Source organism: Procambarus clarkii, chromosome 12 (genome assembly GCF_040958095.1).
Source record: "Procambarus clarkii isolate CNS0578487 chromosome 12, FALCON_Pclarkii_2.0, whole genome shotgun sequence".
In the NCBI taxonomy this organism is placed as follows: domain Eukaryota; kingdom Metazoa; phylum Arthropoda; class Malacostraca; order Decapoda; family Cambaridae; genus Procambarus; species Procambarus clarkii.
The window spans coordinates 32,241,697-32,268,459 of NC_091161.1; positions in this window are offsets into that span (position 1 = coordinate 32,241,697).

A 26,763-nucleotide genomic window follows, 5' to 3' on the forward strand; every position below is an offset into this window, starting at 1 on the left:
GGCGAGGAGGAAGGAGGAGTAGGAGGGCGAGGAAGGAAGGAGGAGGGCGAAGAGGAAGGAGGAGAAGGAGGGCGAAGAGGTAGGAAGATGGCAACGAGGGAGGAGGGAGTAGGAGGGCAAAGAGGAAGGAGTAGGAGGGCAAGGAGGAAGGAGTAGGGCGAGGAGGAAGGAAGAGAGCGGCGAGGAGGAAGGAAAAGGGTGGCGAGGAAGAAGGAAGAGGGCGGCGAGGAGGAAGGAAGAGGAGGGCGAGGATGAAGGAAGAGGAGAGCGAGGAGGAAGGAAGAGGAGGGCGAGGAGGAAGGAAGAGGAGGGCGAGGAGAAAGGAAGAGGGCGGCGAGGAGGAAGAGGGCGGCGTGGAAGCAGGAGTAGGAGGGCGAGGAAGGAAGGAGAAGAGCGAGGAAGGAAGGAGGGCGAGAAGGAAGGAGGGCGAGAAGGAGGGCGAGGAAGGAAGGAAGGAGGAGGGCGAAGAGGAAGGAGGAGAGGGGCGAGGAGGAAGGAGAGGAGGAGGGCGAGGAGGAGGAGGGCGAGTAAAGAAGGAGGAGGGCGAGTAAAGAAGGAGGAGGGCGAGTAAAGAAGGAGGGCGAGTAAAGAAGGAGGGCGAATAAAGAAGGAGGAGGGCAAGGAAAGAAGAAGGAAGAGGAGGGCGAGGAAGAAGGAAGAAGGAGGAGGAGGGCGAGGAAAGGAGGAGGAGGGCGAGGAAGCGAGGATGAAGAAGGAAGGAGGAGGGCGAGAAGGAAGGAGGAGGGCGAGAAGGAAAGAAGAGGGCGGAAAAGGAAAGAGGGCGAAGAGAAATGAGGATGAAGGAGGAGGGCGAGGAGGAGGAGGGTAAGGAGGAAGGAGGAGGCTAAGGAGGAAGGTGAAGGCCGAGGAGGAGAGCAAGGAGGAAGGAGTAAGAGGACGAAGAGGAAGGAGGAAGAGGGGGAGAAGGGAGTAGGAGGACGAAGAGGAAAGAGAAGGAGGGCGAGGAGGAAGGAGGAGGAGGGCGAGGAAGAAGGAGGAGGGCGGCGAGGAGGAAGGAAGAGGAGGGCGAGGAGGAAGGAGGAGTAGGAGGGCGAGGAAGGAAGGAGGAGGGCGAAGAGGAAGGAGGAGAAGGAGGGCGAAGAGGTAGGAAGATGGCAACGAGGGAGGAGGGAGTAGGAGGGCAAAGAGGAAGGAGTAGGAGGGCAAGGAGGAAGGAGTAGGGCGAGGAGGAAGGAAGAGAGCGGCGAGGAGGAAGGAAAAGGGTGGCGAGGAAGAAGGAAGAGGGCGGCGAGGAGGAAGGAAGAGGAGGGCGAGGATGAAGGAAGAGGAGAGCGAGGAGGAAGGAAGAGGAGGGCGAGGAGGAAGGAAGAGGAGGGCGAGGAGAAAGGAAGAGGGCGGCGAGGAGGAAGAGGGCGGCGAGGAAGCAGGAGTAGGAGGGCGAGGAAGGAAGGAGAAGAGCGAGGAAGGAAGGAGGGCGAGAAGGAAGGAGGGCGAGAAGGAGGGCGAGGAAGGAAGGAAGGAGGAGGGCGAAGAGGAAGGAGGAGAGGGGCGAGGAGGAAGGAGGAGGGCGAGGAGGAGGAGGGCGAGTAAAGAAGGAGGAGGGCGAGTAAAGAAGGAGGAGGGCGAGTAAAGAAGGAGGGCGAGTAAAGAAGGAGGGCGAATAAAGAAGGAGGAGGGCAAGGAAAGAAGAAGGAAGAGGAGGGCGAGGAAGAAGGAAGAAGGAGGAGGAGGGCGAGGAAAGGAGGAGGAGGGCGAGGAAGGAAGGAAGAGGGCGAGGTGGAAGGAGGAGGGCGAGGATGAAGGAGAAGGAAGGAGGAGGGCGAGAAGGAAAGAGGAGGGCGGAGGAGGAAGGAGGAGGGCGAGAAGGAAAGAGGAGGGCGGAGGAGGAAGGAGGAGGGCGAGGAGGAAGGAGGAGGGCGAGGAGAAATGAGGATGAAGGAGGGCGAGGAGGAGTAGAACGAGGAGGAAGGAGGAGAGCGAGGAGGGAGGAGGAGGGCGCGGAGGAAGGAAGAGGACGACGAGGAGGAAGGAAGAGGAGCTAGGAGGGCGAGAAGGAGCAGGAGGGCGAGGAAAGAAGGAGGAGGAGTGCGAGGAGGAAGGAGGAGAAGGACGGGGAGGAAGGAGGAGAAGGGCGGGGAGGAAGGAGGAGGAGGGCGAGGAGGAAGGAGGAGGGCGAGCAGGAAAGAGGAGGAGGAGGGCGAGAAGGAAGGAGGAGGGCGAGAAGGAAGGGAGGAGGGCGAGAAGGAAGGAGGAGGGCGAGATGGAAGGAGGGTGAGGATGAAGGAGGAGGGCAAGAAGGAAGGAGGAGGGCGAGAAGGAAGGGAGGAGGGCGAGAAGGAAGGAGGAGGGCGAGAAGGAAGGAGGAGGGCGAGATGGAAGGAGGAGGGTGAGGAGGAAGGAGGAGGGCGAGGATGAAGGAGAAGGAAGGAGGAGGGCGAAGAGGAAGGAGGAGGAGGAGAGCGAGGAGGGAGGAGGGAGGAGGAGACCGAGGAGGAAGGAGGAGGGCGAGGAGGAAGGAGGGCGAGGAGGAAGGAGGAGGAAGAGGAGGGCGAGGAAGGAAGGAGGAGCTAGGAGGGCGAGGAGGAAGGAGGAGGGCGAGAAGGAAGGAGGAGGAAGAGGGCGAGGAGGAAGGAGGAGGGCGAGTTGGAAGGAGGGCGGCGAGAAGGAAGGAGGAGGGCGAGATGGAAGGAGGAGAGCGAAATGGAAGGAGGAGGGCAGGGAGGAAGAAAGAAGGAGGGTGAATATGAAGGAGGAGGGCGAAGGAGGAGGAGGAGAGCGAGGAGGGAGGAGGAGAGCAAGGAGGAAGGAGGAGGAGGGCGAGGAAGGAAGGAGGAGGAGGAGGGCGAGGAAGGAAGGAGGAGGAGGAGGGCGAGGAAGGAAGGAGGAGGAGGGCGAGAAAGGAAGGAGGAGGAGGGCGAGGAAGGAAGGAGGAGGAGGGCGAGGAAGGAAGAAGGAGGAGGGCGAGGAGGAAGGAGGAGGGCGAGGATGAAGGAGAAGGAAGGAGGAGGGCGAAGAGGAAGGAGGAGGAGGAGAGCGAGGACGGAGGAGGAGGGCGAGGAGGAAGGAGGAGGATGGCGAGGAGGAAGGAGGAGGAGGGCGAGGAGGGCGAGGAGGAAGGAGGAGGAGGGCGAGGAGGAAGGAGGAGGGGGGCGTGGAAGGAAGGAGGAGCTAGGAGGGCGAAGAGGAAGGAGGAGAAGGGAGAGGAAAGGAGGAGGGCGAGGAGGAAGGAGGAGGGCGGGGAGGAAGGCGAGAAGGAAGGAGGAGGAAGAGGGCGAGGAGGAAGGAGGAGGGCGAGTTGGAAGGAGGAGGGCGAGATGGAAGGAGGAGGGCGAGATGGAAGGAGGAGGGTGAAGGAGGAGGAGGGCGAGGAGGAAGGAGGAGGAGGAGGGTGAAGGAGGAGGAGGAGGAGGGCGAGGAGCGGGAAGGCGCCAGCCAGGACTACTGCACGAGAAAAGTAGCCAAAAGAGGAAGCAGGAACAATAAAACCGGCCAAAGAAGCAAAGAGCCCAAAAAGGAACCCAACCGGGCGACAAGCAGCCCAACCGGGCGACAAGCAGCCCAACCGGGCGACAAGCAGCCCAACCGGGCGACAAGCAGCCCAACCGGGCGACAAGCAGCCCAACAGGGCGACAAGCAGCCCAACAGGGCGACAAGCAGCCCAACAGGGCGACAAGTAGCCCAACAGGGCGACAAGGACGAGGAGCCGACAGACGTTCCAATAATGCGGGAAGTAGCGAAAAACCTTCATACCCTCGAGAACACACAAGCCAACACTAGTCCCGAAGGCACACGAAGGCGCAGGCGTACCCGAGATCAGAAGTCACGCAGAACCCCATCGAACGGGGAAACATGACGAAAACACCGTCCCAAAAAGGGGTGTGTGTGTTCCACCCACAGGACGGAACCAACCGACTCAAAGGCCAAGGAACCGAGCCCGGGGAGAGGCCGACGCCCAACAGCACGTACGGCGAGTGGGGATGAAAACCCCCACGGGGTCCAACGGGGCCAAGGCCCCCCAAGTCAGCCCCTTCCCAGCCCCGGGAACCTACACGACAGGCCCTGGGGCCGAGCCGTTCCCCCAAAGCCCCGGCCGTACCAGAAAACCGGGGCAGCCGTGAAAACACTAATGAAGGGAGCCCACTGGCAGACTCGTACAACACGGCTGGAGGAACAGGCTCAAATGCCCCCGTCACTACCCTGGAAGGGGAATTCCCCGAGACTGCCCGAGTCTCAACACATCAAAAACCCCGCCCCGAACCTACAGACGGTAAGGAACCGGATGCAGGCAGGAAGGGTGATCCAGGGGAAAGACAAGGGGGCGTGGATGGAACCGAAGCAACCAACACCCCCAAGTCCCAAAACGAACTACAACGGGGCAGCCCCGGGGCTCCCGGGGAGGAAACCACGAGAACGTTGCCACCACCAAGGCTCAAGTGCAACGCCCCTGCTGCCCGCGCCCGCTTTGTTAGCACAACTGGGTAACCGAGCCACAACGAGCAACCAAACTCGCAGGACTCCGGGTCGAAGGTGTCACCGACCCCACAGGCAGCAGACGGAGGCAAAACAGAGAGTCACCCTGAGACAAAGGGTGAGAGCAACCCTCAAACTCGCTGGAAGCGAGGGAGGGACTTTGGGGTCACATCCATCGGACCCGCGCGCCCCCAGGGGTTTCCCAGGGTCCCGAGCGTTTACTATAAGAGGACTCGCGCTCAGGTAATCCCAGGCAGGGTACTGCTAACCGGCACCCAAAGCTACCAAACAACTTTCTAAGAGCTGAACCCCCGGGACGTGTACACTCACGGGGACCTAGCAGGGGTACCACCAGAAAATACTCGGGACACAAGGGGCAAGAACGAAGGCAGACCCCCCCACCAGGTAGATAAACAAAAAGAAAAAGAAAACCCCGCAAGAGGACAGCGTACCCAAGCGGAACAGAGCCAGCCATTATGATTGGTAAAGACAAGCTGCACAGTACCCTGCGCCCCACCAGTGCAAAAACTGCCCCTTACTCTAAGGCGAACAAGGGAGACAGAACACCCGAGCACACAAAGAGCGGCCGAAAACTAAGCAGTAAATGGCCAAGCAGGGGCAGGACCCAAGGAACTTGTGGAAGGTGGCCCCAAGCCCCAAGGGCAGTACTTACAGGGCACCTAGGGAAGGGAACCCTAGGCGCATGCAGCCCAAGTACTGAAGAATCACTCCCGGCTCACGCACCACCTAGAAAACAGACACCACACTCTAGGTACAGTGCTGAAACAACCACTGGAGCCGGAGCACATAACCATTGCCTATAGCATCAGCCAAAGAACTGATGGGTGGATAGCCGGCATGGGAGGTCTGGGGCTCCCCCTTCCCCCTCCCGGGGAGGGGGAAGCTGCGCAGACAGCGGCGCGGTGACGTATGACGTCATACTAGTTTCCTTGTTTTCTGTTGAAGAGTTCTATCCACTAGTTCGGCTTTAGGTAGAAATTTTCACCAGAATAGGGGTTTGTTTTGGAATGCTTACCTTTCTGGATGCTTGACCCGGTCGATGGCAGACATAGAATGCTTCCAACCACACGGGGGTTTCTATAGGCCATTGCTCCCCTTGCCTCTCTGAGGGGGCCAGGTTCTGGCTCGTGGTCCCTGGTAGGCCCTAGAACTCCATACACATGACTGATGCCAAAGTCTGACGTTAGCATATCAGCCGGTAAAGCTCCGGGGAGCCTCCGGGTCTCATCCAGAAAATGGCGTTTCATTACATTCAACGCTGTTTTTTTTTAGCAAGATCCAAATAAAAAGTAAATGTTTCGCACACCTATCATACAACTAAGTCACAGCATTCACAATTTATATGTATAATGTACATAAATTTAATATTTTAACATGAACAAAATATTTGTTTAGTAAATAAAGGTGAAACTAGTGTAAGAAAAGGCAGCATTTGCTGTATTACATAAAGAAATACTTCTACCATTCTTGGGTTAAAGGTTGCTCATGTGCTTGTTCAACCACACATGAAACTTATCTCTCCCCACAACCATGTTGAAACTTTGGTGAAGGTTTCCAAAACGTTTTGTGTTTGCTGGGTCGCATTGGGGAGCTTTCTGTTCGGCAGACGTTCCCTCTCCTTATTTGCCGGCTTGGGCTTCTTTGGGGGTAGCGCCCAAGATCTTTCCACGACTCCACCTCTTCCTGGGCTCAGGTGAGCCTTGTCAGGGCTGATTCCGTTCTGCCTCGCGTGTCTCGCCTTTGGTTGGTGGTCTGGAGGCTTCGTTGTTGGTGTTCCACCTGCGTGCTTCTTGGCGTCAGTATGGGGTCTTTTGGCGGTCCTTCCATTTCCTCATGTGCCTTTTTAGGTGGCTGCAGTTGTTAGCGTCGGCTTGATTTTTCTGGTGCGGGTTGGGGGCCGTCATCTTGCCACATACTGTCGCCTCGTTTCATGCGGCATTAGTGGAGCCGCTTCGACTTGCCTTCAGTCTTGGTGTTGCTTCTGCGCCGTTAGTGAGCTGTCTCATGTGTTTCACCTCCGGCCTGTTCATGCGCCGCTTGCACCGTCCTGGTCTCTGGTCAGCGTGCTCTGTCTTCTCCTCAGTTGGTGGTGCCCCTTTGGTTCAGGTTTGCTTTTCGACGGCTCTTTTTCCTGTTGGTATTTGCCTCTGGGGGTCGGGGTCACTGGGCTTCTTGCTCTCCTCCGCAGGGGTTTCTGCTCCTTCTGTCTTGGCATTTTGATTGTTCGGTGGCAGCCGTCTCCATCTTTTCTGGCACGGGATGGGGCTGCTGCGTTCCGGACGGGTCCTTGGTTGGTCGGGCCGGGGGTGTTTCGGGTTTTATGTTCAGTGGCGGCCCTCTGCTGGTATTTGCTTGCCGCGGCCTCTATGTCCGGGGCGCGCTTTGAGTTGATCCAGTTCCGCTCTTCCCTGTTTGCGGGTAATGGTGTCCCAGGTTATCCGCCGTGTTATTGTGACTGGCCTGCCTGTGTTCTTTCCCCATGCCCGTGACATTTTTGGCTTTGCTGCTCTTGCTGCCGTCTGGGCGGCGTGTCCTTGCTGTCATTCGGGCACGGATCTTTTGGTGATCGTATAGGGATCTAGCTGCTCATTGTCTCGTGTTGTTCCCAGGCCCTTTCGGGGCTATGTCGCCTTGGGTTGGCATTGCCGTTTGCAGTCGGATGTCTCGCTTCAGTTGAGGGGTGTGTGGTGTCCGCCTCCTGGTTCGTCCCTTTGACCTTCCTCTGTGGGTAGTTAGCTCCGGGGAGCCGACGGGGCTCCCCCCAGAAAACCAGCGTTGAATGTAATGAAACGCCATTTTCTGAGTGAGACCTGGAGGTTCCCCTGCAACCTTCCCTCCCTCCGGTCGGCGGTTTTTCGTGTGTTTTGACATCCAGCCTCAGAACTGATGGGTGGATAGCCGGCGTGAGAGGTCTGGGGCTATCATTTTCCCCTCCCACAGAAGGGGGAGCTGCGCAGACAGCGGCGCGGTGACGTGTGACGTCATACTAGTTTGCTTGTTTTCTGTTGGGGAGTTCTATCCACTAGTTCAGCTTTTGTTAGCAATTTTAACCAGAATAGGGGTTTGTTTTAGAATGCTTACCTGTCTGGATGCTTGACCCGGTCGATGGCAGATATAGAATGCTTCCAACCACTCAGAGGTTTCTATAGGCCATTGCTCCCCTTGCCTCTCTGAGGGGGCCAGGTTCTGGCCGTGGTCCCCGGTAGGCCGTAGAACTCTATACACATGACTGATGCCAAAGTCTGACATTAGCATATCAGCCTGGTATAGCTCCGGGGAGCCTCTGGGTCTCACCCAGAAAATGGCATTTCATTACATTCAACACTTTTTTGTATTCATTTATTTTCCTGGAATGTTCTTATTTTGTTAGTTTAGATCTCTTTTAGTATAAAGTGTTTACCCTGCCCCTCATGCACTTAGTTAGATTTCCTCCAATATTTTTAAGTTTTCCCCAAAATGCTTTTCGTAATAGTGTCTTCATTAGTATGTGTAACTCTTGTCCCTACAATTGTAGGTTTTCTTATGTTCTTTGCCCCCTCCCCATCTGGCCCACTGGCGCCGTGAGTTGGCTTGGTGGTCGGGTGACGGAGTGTGATGCGCCATGGGACAGTCCTCTGTCCTTTTGTCACCTTATGCTCCTGCTGCTGTCTTCTCCAATTGTGCTGGATCGCTTTTCCTTTCCCTTATATTTCGTTTTTCTCCCCCCCTCTTCTCCTATCTGCTTGTTGTTTCCTGCCAACCTTTTGCTTGTTTTGGTTATTGTTTTGGACTTCTTCTATTTTGATGCCCAGGTGCTTCGGGAGGCATACTCTTGCACCCGTAGAACTGTAGTACCCAACGTCGAGAGCGAGGGGAACCTTTTATTGTCAATCCTCCTTTCGTCACTGAACCCGATCTCAACAGACTAACGGTTCTTAAGGTGGTGTTTGTGGGGGTGTATACTCACAATGCACCCCTAGGAGGCCCCAGCATGAACGGCAATAGCTTCTTGTTGGGTGTCCTGCCTTTAATTGTGGCTCCATGGTGGGTATGGGGGCACATTCGTGAATGAATGTTTTTCTCTTCGTACTTATGGCTAATTCTGTTCCTCTTCTATCTTCTCAGGCTCCTGGGGTGGGCGACCAAGCCCCCGAGTTGGACCATGTTGAAAGACCGGGCTCTGTAGCCCCCATTGCATTGGACCCCGACCTTGCTCCTCCTTTGACCCTCATGACTACTCCCCTCCCTCCTCTGTGGTTGGGTCGAGCCCCAAGCCCGCAGTGGTGAGCACCTCGTTCCCTGGCATGGCTCAATCTCTCGTTGTGAGTACTGCGCCTTTTAACATCTCTCTCTCTCGCTGGGGGTTCTCAACGCCGTTCTCGACACGGCCGCACTCACTCGATCCCTTCCCATACTGATGCGTATCAAGCCTTGTTTGATCCCGCTTCGTGGGATAAATGCTTTGATCTCCTCCCTCTTGATTCTGCGCCTCCTGACGATTTCTCCCTTCATAGGCACCTTGTTGATTCCGTAGATGTCTCTTACTTTCCACCCCACCCATCTCGGTACACGTGTCGTTGTTGCTCCTTCTCAGGATGCAGCCTCCCGCTTGGCTGCCTTGTCCTGCCTTGACGAGATCCCTGTTTGGGTCTCCAAGAATGCTCGGTTAAATGCCAGTGTTGGCACTATTCTCCTCCCACCGCATGTTGTTACCGGTGTTCGGAATCTCTAGGACTGCCACAAAGATATTCGTCATATCCTTGATGCCCAGGGCCATTCTGTCCTCCAGGTCGACTTCATTTACTCGTCTCTCATGGTGTCAACCACTTCGGGTTGTGAAGATTACCTTTGATGGTAGGACCCTTCCGCCCTCTGTCATTCTTGCTGGTGCCAGGTGTTCCATCCAGGAGTACATTCCCTCTCCTCGGCTCTGTAATAAGTGCTGGAGGTTTGGGCATGGTGCCCTCCGCTGCTCTGGAACGGTCTCTCTCTGTCCTTTGTGTGGGAGGGGGGGGGGGGCAAAGGTCACCAAGTTGGAGTGCACTTCTCCCCAGGCTCGCTGCCTCAATTGCAGTGAGGCCCACCCTACCTTCTCCCGTGCGTGTATACATTACAAGCTTGAGGACGCCATTCTCAACTTGAAGCACCGGGAGCATTTATCTTTCCTGAGGCAAGGCACCAGGTTCGCCGGCTCCCACCTTATGGTAATGTTTCTTATGCTCACGTGTTGCGCTCTTCCTCTCCTCGTCCTTCCCACCTTCCTCAGCCTCAATACCGTTTCCAGGCCTTGGACCCTGATTCGCCCACCGCCCCCCTCCTCTTTGAGTTCTGTCCCAAAGGGTCCCCCTCCTGGTCCTCAGTCTCGGGTTCCCCTTCTTTCTGCCCGGTCTGTCATGTCTCCTGTGTCTTCTTCCTCGTCTCCCTCCGATCCTCCTTCCCATCCTTCTCCTCCATCTATTAGCTCTCCTCGCAGCCTGTCCGTACGGGCTGATGTCCAACGCTCTCCCAACTGCCATCGTATATGCTCTCGTTCAGCTTCTCTTGTTGAGACGCTGGAATCCGTTGCCCAGAACGTAGTTGCTGGGACACCTGTGTCTCTGAGTCAGAAGCGAAAGCCTGGCTCCTCTCCCTCCTCCCCGGCGGGTAAAAAGGCTTTGCATTCTTCCTCGTCCCCTACTTCTGACACTCTCGCTCCATCCCCTCCCGTTTCGGTGGTCGCGCCCCCTGTTCCTGCTATGGAGGTCTTTTTGGCCCCCGCTTCCCTTTCAATTGGTGCCCTTGCTGAGGTGCATTCCCTGGTTTCTGCCCCTCCTGCTGCTGTCCTTGACCCTCGGTTATCCCCCCCCTCTTCCTCCTCCTCCAGACCCTACTCGTATGCCCCTGGTCGGTCCTCTAGCTACCTTCCCTCCTTTACTCAGTTTACCCATGCCCCCTAACCCTGACTTCGCTGACCCTGATCCTGTGCTTCTTTAACTTGCTGTGTTCCCTTTTCACCTTCGTTTCTTCGTTGTTCTCTGTTGCTGTCCTTCCTCTTCTCGTCGGTGTCCATCCTTCAATGGAATGTTCACGATTATTACGCCTATTTCCTTTAACTTCAGCTTCTGATTTTGCGGTTTTCGCCCCTTTGTGTGTCTCCAGGAGTCGATGCTTGGTGCTCGTCCTGGTCGTTTTCGTGGCTATTCCTTTCTCTCTTCCCCTCCCCCCCAGCTGTTGCTGGGGCTCCCAACTCTTCTGCTCTCTTGATTCGCTCTGATGTTCTCTTTGTCCCCTTACTTTTTCCTTCACCTCACCATTGTTCTGCTGCTCGTATCTTTGTGAGGAAATAGTACACCGTTTGTCCTATTTATCTCCCGCCGAATGTCCCGCTTTATCTTCCCGATCTGAAACACCTACTGGACTCCTTGCCGGAGCCTGTGCTCCTGCTGGGCGATTTCAATTGTCGTCATTCCCTTTGGGGTGATGTTCTGACGAACACCCGGGGTCGCCTTCTTGAGCCATTCATCCTCTCTTCTTCCCTGTCTCTTCTGAATTCTGGTGAGCCCACGCATTTGGACTCTTGGACTCGCACCCTTTCCTGTCTTGATCTTTCTCTTTGCTCTTCTTCTCTTTACTTAGATTTCACGTGGCAGGTTCTTTATGACCTCCATGGCAGTGACCATTTCCCAATCCTTGTTACCTTTCTCTCTTTTCACCCTCCCCTCTCCTTCCCTAGGTGGCAGTTTGCTAAGGCAGACAGGAACCTATTTACCCCTCAGTGCTGCTCTCTCTGACCTCTCCCTCACTCTCTCCTTTTTCATGACACTGTCTTCAATGCGGCCCTCCTCTCTATTCCTCGCTCTTCCTCTCGGGGCCCACAGAAGTGCATTCCCTGGTGGAATACAGACTGTGCTCGGGCTGTCTGCTATAAGCATGCAGCCTGGAAGAAACACCGCCGCCGGCAGACGGCCGATTCTTTTCTTTTATTTCGGAAGGCGAGTGCGGTGGCCCGTAGGGCCATCCGCACTCGCGGATGGGTATGGGTATCTTATGTCTTCACCATTACGTCTGAAACTCCTCTGTCGCAGATCTGGAAGCGTATCCAAGATAGCGGGTAAGTTCGTTCCCGATATCTCACCGGTCCTCACCTCCGGGTACTCTTGTGGCGTAGCCGTTGCAGGTCGCTACCGAACTGGGTTCCCACTTTTCTTCTGTTAGCTCTGGTTTTCATCTTCCCCAATCTTTCCTTTTTCGTAAACCTGTCCTTGAATCTTGTCTTTTGGATTTCTGTACTCGTCTTTGCCTTCCCTATAACGATCCCTTCTCTCTCTCTCTAAACTTTGGTCTGCCCTGGCCCTCTGCGGTTCTTCGGCGGCGGGCTCTGATGGCCTTTATTATGAGATGCTTCGCCATCTCCCTCCGTGCACGTCTCAGTATTTACTGATTCTGTATAATCGGATCTGAGAGTCATCGTCAGTCCCTGCGGACTGGCTCGATGCCATTGTCCTCCCTGTTCACAAACCAGGGTCTCTGGGAACATCTAAGAACTTTTGCCCTATTGCTCTCACAGGTTGTGTCTGCAAACTCTTTGAACGTATGGTTAACGTTCGTCTGATGTGGTTCTTAGAACACCACCACCTCCTCTCCCCTTCTCAATTTTGTTTCCGCAAGTGCGGCAGCGCAACAGATGTCCTGGTGAACTTGGAGGTCTATATTTGTACTGTTTTTGCTGCGAAGACATCCATTGTTGCCGTCCTTTTTGACCTGGAAAAGGCTTATGACACCACTTCGCGATATCATATTCTATCCTAGCTTCATTTTTTTGGTCTTCTTGGTCATCTCCCTCTCTTTCTCCGCAGCTTCCTCTCTTGTCGTTCTTTTCGGGTGAAGCTTGGTACTGCTCGCTCTGCCTCTTTTCAGCAATATGAAGGTGTGCCCCAGGGTAGTGTTCTGTGCACCACTATTTTTCTGGTTGCCCTCAATGGTCTTCTTTTCTCTCTTCCTTCAGGCGTCTTCTCCACTCTTTATGTCAACGATCTTAACCTTTGCTGTCAGGGTGATGATTCGCCTCTCTCTTCAACACCGGCTTCAACTTGCGATTGATGCCGTGCCATCTTGGGCCACCGATCATGGCTTCAGGTTCTCTTCATCTAAGACTTGTGCTATGACTTTTACTCGGAAGCGTTTTGTTCTTCATCCTTTGTCGCTTTATGGTCACCCCATTGTATACAAGGATTTCGCTAAGCTTTTGGGGTTGATTTTTTACATTCGTTTGTCTTGGACGCCCCATATATCTTACCTCCATGTTGAATGCTCTATAGGCCCTTACCCTGCTTCGGGTATTGTCCCATACTTTTTGGGGAGCGGATAGGCACACTCTACTCCCTTTACATTCCTCTCTCAACCTGTCTAAGCTCGATTATGGTTGTCCTGCTTACTCATCTGCTTCTCCTTCTCTTTGCCGTCTTGATGCTTTGCACCATACTGGGTTGCGCCTCGGTTCTGGTTGTGGAAAATTTTTACCCACTATATCAATATTATTATCCATGAAATGTATTATTTCTATATCATATTTAAATAATATCAGAATCACTATAGATTCATTATACATCTTGATCCTTGATGACAATGCCACTATAATCACGTACACCATAGGGCCCTATAGGTGCCTACGTGACTTTGTGCATGATTTCTCAAGGATCCAGAAACTTCTAGAAGGATTTCTTAATCAAAAAACTATTGGAACGATTAGTCAATATCCGGTAGGGATTATATCGAATCCTTAATAAGAATCAGTAGTACTCGCAAGTACTACTTATAATTAGATATAGGATATAAAGATTATAATATAATCACATCTTATAAATAAAAAATCTACCATGCACAGTGAACATATAAAAGAGGAAAGAATAATGAAAGAAATAATCCGTAAAGGAGTAAAAAGCACTACTCCTAACCAAAACATAAACCTGATAATATTCTACAAAACCAAGAAGACTTCCGAACTCCTTATCAAAAACAGCCCGAAGCCGACGGAGAACCCTCTACAGCAGTCAAGCGTTGTATACATGTACACTTGCCCCCACGAAGGATGTAACCTTCAATGTAAGTACATAGGTATGACGTCGACCAAGCTGACGAGGCGTTTGACATGCCATCTTCAATCTGGTGCCCCTAGGAATCACATGAGACAAGCCCATGACATTACTCTAACAAGAGAAATGTTGAACAAGAATACTTGCATAATAGACAAAACCCAAGATTCAAGAAGATTACAAATTCTTGAGGCAATTCACATAAGAATAGAGCGACCTACCATGAACACCCAAATCACGGAACTATTTACTCTACCCACCATGAGAGTAAGGACAAGACAAGAACATATCGATGCCAACACAGAAGACAATGTCCAACATAACAGGCCAATTACACTGGATTAATCTTTGTGTTTAGATAGGAGATGCCTCGTATGGGCCAATAAGCCTTCTGCAGCCCCTATGTTTATCCCTTATGTATCCCCCCATGTTTTCACCTTAATTGTATTATCACCTGACCTAATGCGGGTATAAAATCAACTAGTATTGTAAGATCTGTTCACTTGAGAATGAACCATGGAGGTTCGAAACGTCGTGCAAATTATACAAATAAGTGTAATACACTCTATGGTAAATCACTTCTTTTCTTCACCTTAAAAGTACGAAAATGAGTTTTGGAGAACTCCTATTTCAATTAAGCCCTGATGCTAAGAAAATAGTTAGAGGGATAGAAGCCCTAAACCAGAAAATAATAAATACAGAATATGCGGTCATATTCAATGAAACATACATACACACATACATACATACATGCATGCATGCATACATGCATGCATACACGTCCAGTCAGCATATAGCTATTTCGGGACAAAATCTAATAAAGTTCATATTGGTGAGACGCCACTGTGATGAGTTTAAATATCACAGGAACTGTAGGTTAATGTGTGTCATAAGTGAGGTTAGATGAGGCATCTACAAGCATCAGCTGGAGGCTGATGGAGTGTTGTGGAGGCTGCTGGTACTGTGCCCAATGTTGGAGGGTGGATTTGACTCCCACCCTCCCTCTCTCCCCACATTGACCGCAGTACGTCTAAGGTTACTTTCCACTCTCGCTTACCAAGGGTATAACCCCCCCCCCCCCCAACACACACACATGCATCAGATTCTTAACTTACAATATTTATGATTTACCAATTCATGTTACTACACTGACTCTCAATTTCACAATATTGTATAAACTTTGATGAATCGCTAGTCTATGGGTCATCCAATAATGTTAGCAGACGTCTAAATGTTACCACTGCTAGGCTTAGGCTCGGCTACAAGTACCTCTGGGAGTTTGTGACATCTGATGATGTAGATTTGACTAAATGTAAACTCTGTCAGCAGAACTATTCGCATACTTTGCGTCATTATATAATGGAATGTGAAAAAATTGCGGAATTTAAAGATATCAACATCAATAGTGTCCATGAAATGTGTAAGTACTTCATTCATAATGATATGCTCCCCGAAATCTTAGCGAAGTATCCAAAATTTGCTTACTGTAGGTAATGCATCCACATGACTGTAAAGCTGCCGCCCAGTTGGGTAAGTGTGCAGCACATGACTGTAAAGCTGCCGCCCAGTTGGGTGGGTATGGAGCACATGACTAAAGCTGCCGCCCAGTTGGGTGGGTGTGGAGCACATGACTGTAAAGCTGCCGCCCAGTTGGGTAGGTGTGGAGCACATGACTGTAAAGCTGCCGCCCAGTTGGGTGGGTGTGGAGCAAGACTAGTAACTGTGCGACTCCTCATAGATGTAAAGTGCCTTGTATAGTGACTGTTGTGAGCCTCTTGTTGAATTACTTGTGACACAAAAGATTACTGATGTGTGTATTTGTGTGGGTGATTAAATATGTATGTGTATGTATATATGTATACGTATGAATATGTACATGTATGCATAAGTATGTGTACATTAATAATTTTGTAACTAGCGTCAAAAGATTGTTATTTGCTTAGCTAAACGAACTAGAAGGTTCAGTTCCTGAACCGATTATGTGCCTCTGTAATCCTTTACACCACCGCCCACGGGATGTGTATTATGGGGTGCATAATAAAGAAAGAAAATGAATGGACCGAACCCCACAATTCATTTAGCTAAGCAAGTTACAATCTTGATGAGCTAGTTACAAAATTCACTATAAGTCGTCACATCATAAATGGGTTCGAGATGGACCACAAGTAGTGCATTACATAATTTATCAGTATTGTGCAGCCTGTGATCCCTGCCTGGCTGGATACCTGATACCTAGGTAGTTTTCATGTGTCCGGACACCGGCGATAAGGTGGTATTATTTATTTAACTTAAGAGAGATATATTTTTAAATGTTGTCACATTAACGGCTACATCTTCCTTTCTTCTGACATATAGATTTTTAAGATTAATTAAAATATATGGAAACTAATTATACAATTTATTGGCTGGTGTGCAGGGCTTCACACTCTCAGAGCTAGCCATCAAGTAACTATCAAAACGCATATATCTTCGTTTTCACTTCAGTTATATATATGACAAAGGATTTTAAATGTAGCCTATATTTCTACCTTTCTGATGACAAATACTTTCGTTAATTACAATATCTAGATCAAACTAACATTGATTTTCAAAAAGGTTGTATATTTTCCATCAATGGAGAGCATCAGCCAAGAAGCCTTCTTTAAAATATGAATATCTTTCCTCGCCCAATAAGATCTAATCTCTGAATAAAACGCAAAAAACGACTTGATTGTAACCTATCCACCGCTGCCCATTGGATGGGGGAGAGGGGGTTATGTGTAGGATAAACATATCAATTGTGACACTAGCCCTCCATATATGTCAGTTGCTTAAATTATAAACTGTACTTGTGGTCGGTCTCGAGCCCATTGTTGATGTGACAATGTGCATTGACTTTTGTAACTAGCTTATCAAGATTATAACTTGCTTGGCTATATGAATTGTGGGGCTCAGCCCCTGAGCTCATTATGTGCCTCTGTAACACTCCACTATCACCCAGAGGATGGGTATGGGGTGCATAATAAATGAACTAAACTAAGCTCTGCCTTTTTGATAACATATACAATTACAAGCTTTATTTGTGAATCTTAATTAATTAAACAATATATCACAGAGCCTGTAGGGTTCGGTGAGATGAGCGAAGAGACATGGGAGATTTTACATAAGTACAGTACATGGTAGTTTAAGTAGCGAACGCATGTCAACGAATAACGAGTATATATAACAAAACTATTGTCCTATGAAGTCGATTTAACTTCCAAACATATATTTTTTAATAAATGTTAAATGTTTTCTGGCTAGTTATGTTTGATTTTATTAAAAATACGTATTCTACTTGTTAACATTATAATTTAAATTTGTGATAATTTGTGCAGAGAAGTGCGACAACTGGATATGCCAACAAACTCTTTCCAAACAACGATATATCTTGGATAAGTCGCTCCACAACATTGACGCTTGGACCGTCGACTTCCTTTGATGCTACTTATTTACTTATTTCATAATGAAATTATATTAGTTTGGAGTAAATATATGTTTTCTCATGTTCTGCATTCAGCACCCACATTATAGTGAGTAAATATATCATATTACCTCATTACTTAAATAATGCTAGGAGGTTTTGAATAGCTTTGGGTCTGTAGTGGACAGAATCTCCAATAGATGGGGCGAGAGTCGCCCCCATCTCTCTCACCCGAGCAAGAGTCGAAACTTAATTTAAAATTGATATATCTTTGTTCTCGAACATGATATACTTCATTTGGTGCAATCATAATAATGTTCATATCTCGGTCTTTCTGCAGGCATATAAGATTTTAGGCTTTATTAGGTTATCTTTGTTAATTATACAATACAGTATATCGGCAAGTGCGTAGGCGTCTGCACTCCATGCCCGACAAGCTACTGAGCGCTACTATAAAAACATATGTATCTTCACTTGAGCTATAAATACGTATATTGTAATGTATTTAAAATGAAGCTCTTATTTCTATCTTCCTTAAGACATATATAACATTTATGTTTATTAACAAATTTACGTGAAATAAACATTGATCTGAGAGAGAGTTGCTCAGTAAATCAATCTGTCCGGGGTCGGAGCTCGGCTATTATAAAAGTACACGTATCTTCGCTTTAAATTTAAATATGCCCATTGTAAGGTATTCAAAATGAAGCTTATATTTCTATCTTTCTTGAGACATATAAAACAATATATATATATATTATATATATATATTATATATATATATATATATATATATATATATATATATATATATATATATATATATAACTGAAAACTCACACCCCAGAAGTGACTCGAACCCATACTCCCAGAAGCAACGCAACTGGTATGTACAAGACGCCTTAACGTCTTGTACATACCAGGCGTAACGAAGGCGTCTTGTACATACCAGTTGCGTTGCTTCTGGGAGTATGGGTTCGAGTCACTTCTGGGGTGTGAGTTTTCAGTTGCATATTGTCCTGGGGACCATTCAGGCTTGTTCGCATATATATATATATATATATATATATACTCTGTGGATCTGAGGTTCCGCACACAATCGATAGTGCCAACCATCATGTCAGCCTTATCAATCAAACGCATGTTGATATTGTAGTCAAGAACACAATCTGGCTTATATACTGGTTCTCCCGTTACACGGTGCACCTTGCCACTGTTCAACATTGTACCCTCATGAACGGTTGTCAGCAGGTTCAATTCTCTCTTGTCTTTCCACCGTATCAAGAGTATTTGATCACATTTCCGTACCTGACACTCACCAACTGCAAGTCCACCGTCAAACACTGGCATTTCCCTTCTTTGTGCCTGTACTGTGCCAACCAATGCTGTTCTATTTTCAATCAAGAACCTAGCTAGCAATGGACTTGTATAGTAATTATCTGTGTATAGGATGTGGCCCTTGTTCATCCATGGTTCCATCAGTGACTTCACCACACTACCCGAGAAACCATGTTCGTTGTTACCAGGAATGTCTACATCGCTAGCTGAATACAGAATCATGCGTAACACGTATCCTGTTTCACAGTCACACAGTACAAAGTATTTCAATCCAAATCTGTTTCGTTTGGAGGGAATATACTGCTTGAATGAAACACGTCCTTTGAAAAGTACAAGGGATTTGTCAATCACCAGCTTCTGTGCTGGTACGTAAAAATCTGAATTTTCTAATCACTTCATTCATATAGTGCCTGACTCGCCAAAGTCTATCATCCTCTGTCCGGTCCTCATTACTTGCAAAATGCAGACACCTGAGGAGTATTTGAAATTGTCTTGTGACATATATCTGTCTTGTGACATATATTGTCTGTCTTGTGACATATATTTCCCGAAGAAAGGTGTTGTTATAGTCAGATCTTTGCTCCAGTAATCTGTGATAGCGTGTTTGAGACAGTGTTATTAACATACATATTGCTAAAAAAACATACATTTCACCTACATTGGTGGTTTTACAACATTGCAATCGTGAAAATTCCGATATCTCTCTTCTAATGAGATGAGCTGCATGAAGGTTTGTTTGGTGTACAATATATTCCATGAGCGGCTCATCATAGAATGCTGTAAAATATTCATATTCACTCATATCCTCTCTATTATCAGGGAAAAGCTCTGTAATCCCAACGTCTTTATTGTCAAAGGCGGGAGTTCGAGGAATAAAACCAGCACCGTCACTCCACACTAGTACACCTGGTGTCCTGCGAGACGCAGGGGACGCAACAGGGGCACTACAGCGAGGAAGCGATGCACCCCAGTGGACCAGGAGCTGAAGCCCGTCTATGCACAGTACGGCCGCTACGTGCATGTGAGGTGGAAGCACGTGAACATGAGGCTCTTGGTGCCTCATGTTATTCCATGAGGTGGCGCTTGGCTGGGCAAGACGCTGCTGACACGACAAAATCTCGCCCAGTAACACCACTGGTACTGGCACCAGGCTCGGTAACACTGTTCTGATTCCACTTCACTAAAACCAGAAAAAAGAGTCGCCTTCCTCTGACTTGTCACCGAAAATATCCTCAGACTCTAAATAAGCACAGGAACTGTGTGGTCGAGGGTGAATTGGAGTAGACACTGGGCGAGGTGGCATGGGTGAGCGTATAGGCCTCGCCATGGGAGGCAGCTGTATCTCATTTTCACTGTCCGTGCTATCTTCATTGGTCACTTGTGTGTAGTCTTTATCAATGTCAGAGTCATCAAAATCACTTTCCTCACCATCAGAAAATAATTCACTGGTTATTTGCTCTGGGATGAGTGAATGCGTGGTGCGTGCCCGGGAAGCGTTTGGCTGTGCGCTCGACATGGTGGCTGCTGGGTAGCTGAGGCCTCCCACGCAATGGTAGCGTGAGCTGGATTTTTTTTCAAAATGGCGGCTGTTTACTATAGCCCCTGGGCAGCGCATAGAGACCCCCTATACCCCACGGGCCTTTCAAATCTTATACGGTACTCCAAAACATCATATGATGTGGAGCGCAATTTACTGCAAGTCATATTTCAGGAAAATTATGACACTAGAGATTTGTTGAATAGCAGAGCTATGGGTAGAGCAAGAGCGGGGACACACTTATATACCATGGGTGGTATTTCACTGTTCCCAGCTTTGGTTTAAAATGCGAATTTTTCAAACTCATAATAAACAAAAAACTACTACATTTAATTTAGAAGTATATCATCAAACCAAATTAAACATCTGATAGACAATGTTAAAATTAGCATTACAAATAATGAAAGTTCCTTGGCCTCTACATAAGCACAAGACTCAAATTCAGCACCCACATACAACACAATGTTATGAAACGCAAGTTTCTAGGTGAGACCCAGAGGCCAGGTCATAATCAACCTGGTCAGGCACCCAGAGAGGTAAAAACAAACCCCTGTTCTGGTTGAAACTACTACTGAAAGCAAACTAGTGGACAGAACTCCCCAAATGAAAATGAGCAAACTGGCATGATGTCATCATGTTGCTGTCTGCACAACCCCCCCTTCCCCTTCCCCGGGTGGGGGAAGGTTGAGCCCCAGATCCCCCGCGCTGGCAATCCACCTCTCAGTTCCGAGGCTGGATGTGAAAACCGCGAAAAACCTCTGACCGGAGGGACAGGTTTGCCGGTGAACCTCCAGGTCTAATGCAAAAACTGGTGTTTCATTACATTCAAAGCTGGTTTTCTGGGGGGAGTCCATTTGGCTCTCCGGAGCTACTTGCCCAAAGACAACACAAGAGGGACTACCCGGGAGGTGGTCGGCACTCATTCCTCAACCCGACGTCAACAACTGGCTACAATCACCGACCCAACGCAATAAAGGCACGACTAGGCCCAGGAACACTGACAAGATAGCATGCGGCCAGGACCTTGTTCGACCTCCAAAAACCCTGTGCCCGAATGTCAGCCCAAGACATGTTACCTAAGTTGGTAGCCAGTGCAGCAAACTTATGAACATTGTGAGCACGAGGATAGACCGAAGGCTGGCTGGATCCAATAACCTTGCGGACGACCTGGCAGACCTGAACCCTGGAACAGGAAAGAAGGGAAACCGGGTCAACCCAAAGCGCGTCCACGGACACAGAAGCCGTGGGGCACAAACAACGGTGGTGGCCCGCAAACGGACACAACACATGATGCACCCTCGGCCTGACCAACCAAGCATCAACAACCCAAGGATCCCCCAGAAAGCAGCAGGCTCATTCTTTGCCAGAAAAGGAGACTGCTCTGGGAGAAAAGAAGGAGACTGTTGTGCAGACCTATTTCCACGACCGAAAGAGCAGAAACCCCTGCGCCGGAGAAGAGCATGACACTCTCCGACCTTACCCCCAGAGACCAATGCCAACAGCAAAAATCTTCGAAAAACAATCCTGAACCGAAGGAGCCACAACAAACCGAGGAGAAAAGAGATAGGAGAGCACTCGATCCAAAAACTAGGACGGCTCAGGCGGCGCATAAGCAGGCCGGAGGTGAAACAATGCACAAAACGGTGCAGAAGTAATATCTATACCGAAAGCCAGCTGAAGCAGCTCCGCCAGCACCACACGATACGAGGCGACAGTATTTGGCATAAGATGATAGTCCTGGAATAACCACGAGAAAAAGGACAACACCACCCGAACCGAAAGCGAAGTAAAACGACGAAGAGTCAAACAGAAACGGAAGGACCGACAAGAAACTTCATACTGCCACAGAGACACAGCCTGCAGGTGGGACACCATCAATGAAGCCACCTGATCACCATACAGATGGTGATAAACTCGAGTCAAAAATTCCAAATGCGAAGACTCAAGGAGAAGAGTGAACCACTCTCGTAACGGACCGGGCCGATATTCTGAAAGAGGCGGTGCCGTGGAAAAACCTCCGAGTTCGAACACCAGTCGAACACCGGGCAAGCAGCGCCTGAAACCACGGCTGGGCCAGCCACAACGGGGCCAAGAGGACTACCCACCCTTGGTAAGTCTCCAAGCAAGCCAGGACCTGGAGTAACAGCTGAACCGGGGATGGGGGGGGGGGGAAGAGGTACAGGAACCCCCACCTCAACCAGTCCTGCCGGAAGGCGTCGATTCCAACAGCCTCGCAGTCAGGGAAGGGCACCACATATACCGGAAGAAGCCTCGACCACGCCGACGCGAAGAGGTCCACCTCCAGGTGCCTGAACATCAGGCAGAGCCAACTGAATGAACCAGCATTAACCATCCATTCCATGGACAGGCCGTCCGCCAGGACGATGAACACCCCCAGACGTGAACCGCCAGGAGAGCCAAATCCCAAGAACTCAGCAGATGAGTCACCCAAAGTGACCAACCCCAAAGAGCCAAAGACTGCATTGAAGCCCCTCGGTTCAGACAAAGGACCACCAGGGAGCAGTCCAAATGAAGCTGAATCGTCGCTCCGCAGGCAACCCGAACCCTCTGAAGCACAAACTACACTGCAGCGAACTCCCGCACCATGCTGTGGGCCCGACAGAAGGACGGACCCCACCACCCCTGGGTGGCCTGGTGAGCACTGGTCACAAAGTGCTCACCAGGCCACCACCTAATCTCCCAACCGAGAGACGATGCGTCCGTGAACACGTCGAGCGAGGGGCTCAGGTGGGTGCCAAGGCACCGAACCCCGAAAAAAACGAAGAAACGAAGAGGAAGCCAGCGACGAAGCAGCCGACACAAGGCCCCCCCCCCCCCCCCGGGGGGTCAAACCCAGCGATCGCAAGAGGCAGAAGGGACGTCCCCGAATGAACCAGAACAGCTGACGAAGCCAGACCCGACCCGGCGGGTAGACCATCATCGCAAAGTTTAGGTTCCCGCACAGACCGTCGAGCAACCGCCTGGTAACCCAGGAGCCCCCCCAAAAACTAGAGCATGCGGGACCGCAGCCAAAGGGGAAACTCCGGAGGAAGAGACAAGGAAGCGGTCCGAGAGTCCCACACAAGACCCAGCCAGGTCCAAACCTAGGAGGGGAACGAGATGGGACTTTCACCAGTTCACCAGAAACCCGAACCCGGCAAGCTGGGAACCCAAACCCCTGGCGCGCAGACACACGGACCGAAAGGGAGCCCAAACCAGCCAGTCGTCGAGGTAAGTCAACACCCGAACACCTAACAGACACAGACAGGCCACTACAACCCGGATAAGGTGTGTGAACATGCGAGGTGCCAGGTTCAACCCGAAAGGGAGACAACAAAAGTGGTAACCCTGATGCCCCAAAACAAAACCGAGCCAGTCCCTGAACCCCAGATGAATTGGGGTATACCAATACGCGTTCTTGAGGTCCAGGCACACCAACCAAGCGCCTGGCTCCAACAGAAGCCAGACCTGGGGACAGAGTGGTCATTCAAAAGGAGGGGCAAAAAACCCAGGGGTTCAGACAGGACAAGTCCAGAACGAACCGTTGGTCCACAGTTACCTGGTTGATACCAGGTTGATGGGGGTTCTGGGAGCTCTTCTACTCCCCAAGCCCAGCCCGAGGCCAGGCTTGACTTGTGAGAGTTTGGTCCACCAGGCTCTTGCTTGGAGCGGCACGCAGGCCCACATACCCACCACAGCTCGGTTGGTCCGGCACTCCTTGGAGGAATAAATCTAGTTTCCTCTTGAAGATGTCCACGGTTGTTCCAGCAATATTTCTTATGCTCGCTGGGAGGGTGTTGAACAATCGTGGACCTCTGATGTTTATACAGTGTTCTCTGATTGTGCCCATGGCACCTCTGCTCTTCACTGGTTCTATTCTGCATTTTTTTTCATATCGTTCACTCCAGTATGTTATTTTACTGTGTAGATTTGGTACTTGGCCCTCCAGTACCTTCCAGGTGTATATTATTTGATATCTCTCTCGTCTTCTTTCTAGTGAGTACATTTGGAGAGCTTTGAGACGATCCCAATAATTTAGGTGCTTTATCGCGTCTATGCATGCCGTATATGTTCTCTGTATTCCCTCAATTTCAGCAATCTCTCCTGCTTTGAATGGGGGAAGTGAGTACTGAGCAGTACTCAAGACAGGACAACACAAGTGACTTGAAGAGTACAACCATTGTGATGGGATCCCTGGATTTGAAAGTTCTCGTAATCCATCCTATCATTTTTCTGGCTGTAGCAATATTTGCTTGGTTATGCTCCCTAAACATTATGTCGTCAGACATCATTATTCCCAAATCCTTTACATGTTGTTTTCCTACTATGAGTACATTTGATTGTGTTTTATACCCTGTATTATGTTTAACTCTCAAACCGCGCATATCATATATAAATGATATCAGTGACAAAACCGAAACCGCGCACATCATTTATATACGATTTCGTGTCTAGCGCTATAATTTAAACGCACAGCCTGGGATAGGGGCAGCTATAGTACAGCCACGACCGATAGTTGCCAGATGCCACCTAGAAAAAAAATCCAGGCCAACATTCTTGGGTGTTACAGCGTCAGTATTGAGCAAGCCTCCAAGGCTGGCGCACGCAGCACGAGCTCACAGCACCGCTGTCCAGCTTGTGACCACAGCATCGCCTACAAATACCATAATATAAATGATACTGCTATTATTTAGCAGTGATAGTATTACTGAAGCCCCCCTGACTGTGATAAAACTGACCAGGATTCTGATACTATCAGGATTGTGGTGATATTTAGCGCAGTGCTCCATGGAGGGAGGAGTAGGGCTGTGGGAGGGAGGGTTGTGGCGTCGTCTTCTGACTGTGTGTGGCCATCATTTATTGACTGCACTCACCATACCAGCTTAGTGGTTCGCCATGGTGAACACAAATGTAGATACTTATATATACCGTGTGTATAGTGTGAGATAACAGCGAGAGGAGTAGGTTGGGAGCCGCCATTTTGGTGAGGGAGGAGCGTCGTCTGCACGACTTGGCATAGTGTTTACTGATGGCCACTATGGTCTTTGGGCACCATACCAGCTTATTTGTTCAGGTATGGTGAATAAAATAGGTAGATACTTATATATAATGTGTGTATATAGCGTAATAACACCACAAACAATATTGTTGGAGGACAAATATTAGTGCGTCTGGCCTTGAGGGCGGCCGCCGATCAGCTGACTGTGTGAGTAGCTACATCTTATGGCCTTTACTCACCATACAAGCTTAGATGTACAGTTATAGTGAACAAAGCATGTAAATACGTATATATAACGTCTGTGTATAGTGAATAAATACAAAAGAGTATTGTGGGAGGTGAATGAGGGTGAGTGAGGTGGTGTTGAGGGAGGGAATGGCAGTGTGTGGCTCGCTGGTGTTTGGCGGTCACTCCTCGTTGCTTTTTGACTCACAAGACCAACGTAGTAGTTCGTTATGGTGTACAAAACGTGCAAATACTTATATATAACCTGTGTATATAGTGTAACAACAGCAAAACTATTTGTTTATTGTTTTGTGAACATAATAATTGAATCACTAATATGCACACCATAATTTTGAGTACAGCGATGGTTCACACATTTTATAATATAAATACTGTCTCCACTCGATCATCCGGACTATATGGGAAGGACCCCCAGCCGGATTATCACATTTTTCGGATAATGGTACTTTTTCACCTAGGAGTCCAAAAGTGACCATTTCCAACTATTTTTATACTACAAACAACATAATTTGAATTGCCTTGCCACATACAATTATTAAATATTCAACTAGAAACCTTAACTTACCTTGTTGGTGTTCGTCTTCTTGATTGATGCCACACATCTTTAAGTTAAAAATTCTTAACAATTTACGTAACCTATACTAACACAACACTAAAATTAACACTTAAAATTACTGTACAGTTCATTAAGCTAAGTAAGTTTTGACTGCCAGCTGCTGAAGCCTCACTGGTTGAGGGCATTTGGGTTGCCTGTGAGGCCTCACTTGTTGAAGGCGCTTGCTTGCACCTCACTTGTTGAAGCGCTTACATGCCCTCACTTGTTGAAGGCGCTTGGCTTGCCTGTGACGCCTCCCTTGTTAAAGGCGCTTGCTTGCGCCTCACTTGTTGAAAGCGCTTGGCTTGCCTGTGGCGCGTCACTTGTTGAAGGCGCTTGGCTGCCTGTGACGCCTCACTGGTTGAACAACACGTAACTTGTCTTTAATTGCTAGGACAATCTTTTTCCTCTTAACACTTCCAGAACGATTGATGCTGCTACCAGACATATTCTTGGCCAAAAATGTTCAAAATTACTATGAAATTACATCCGGGATTCAAACATCCGGAAAACGCCCTTATACGGCCAAAATCGTGATTGGATAAAGTTATCACAATATCCGGCCAAAATGGCCACAGGAACCGGATAAAAGCTGGTTTGGCTGGATGAATATTCGGCCATACCGTATTAATCCCATCTGTGGCTCTAGACGCATGGTGGAGGAAGGAGTGGGGTGGGTGGGTGGTGTCGGGAGGGTGGGAGGGGTGCGTCGGAAGGGACGACCTAGGTACAGGAATTACCATTAATTTTAGAACACTTAATCATAGCCAAAAACAAATGAAATAAGTACTAGTAATTATGTAATAACAAATAAATAAGTTTCCTAAAATTAATGTGCACAGGCTGAAGTTTCCTTCAAAAATATTGTGAGTTTTTTTCCTCCTGGCGGCCTATGTAACGCGCTATAGCTGCCCCACCCCAAGTGGACCTGTCCAACACTGGTCAACCCATGTGCATCCGTCCCTCATGTTACACACAGTGCTGCACCATTAGTGAAATATTTTTTTAAATAACTTTTTTATTTTCATAGTAACTTTGAACATTTTTGGCCAAGATTATGTCTGGTAGCAGCATCAATCGTTCTGGAGGTGTTAAGAGGAAGAA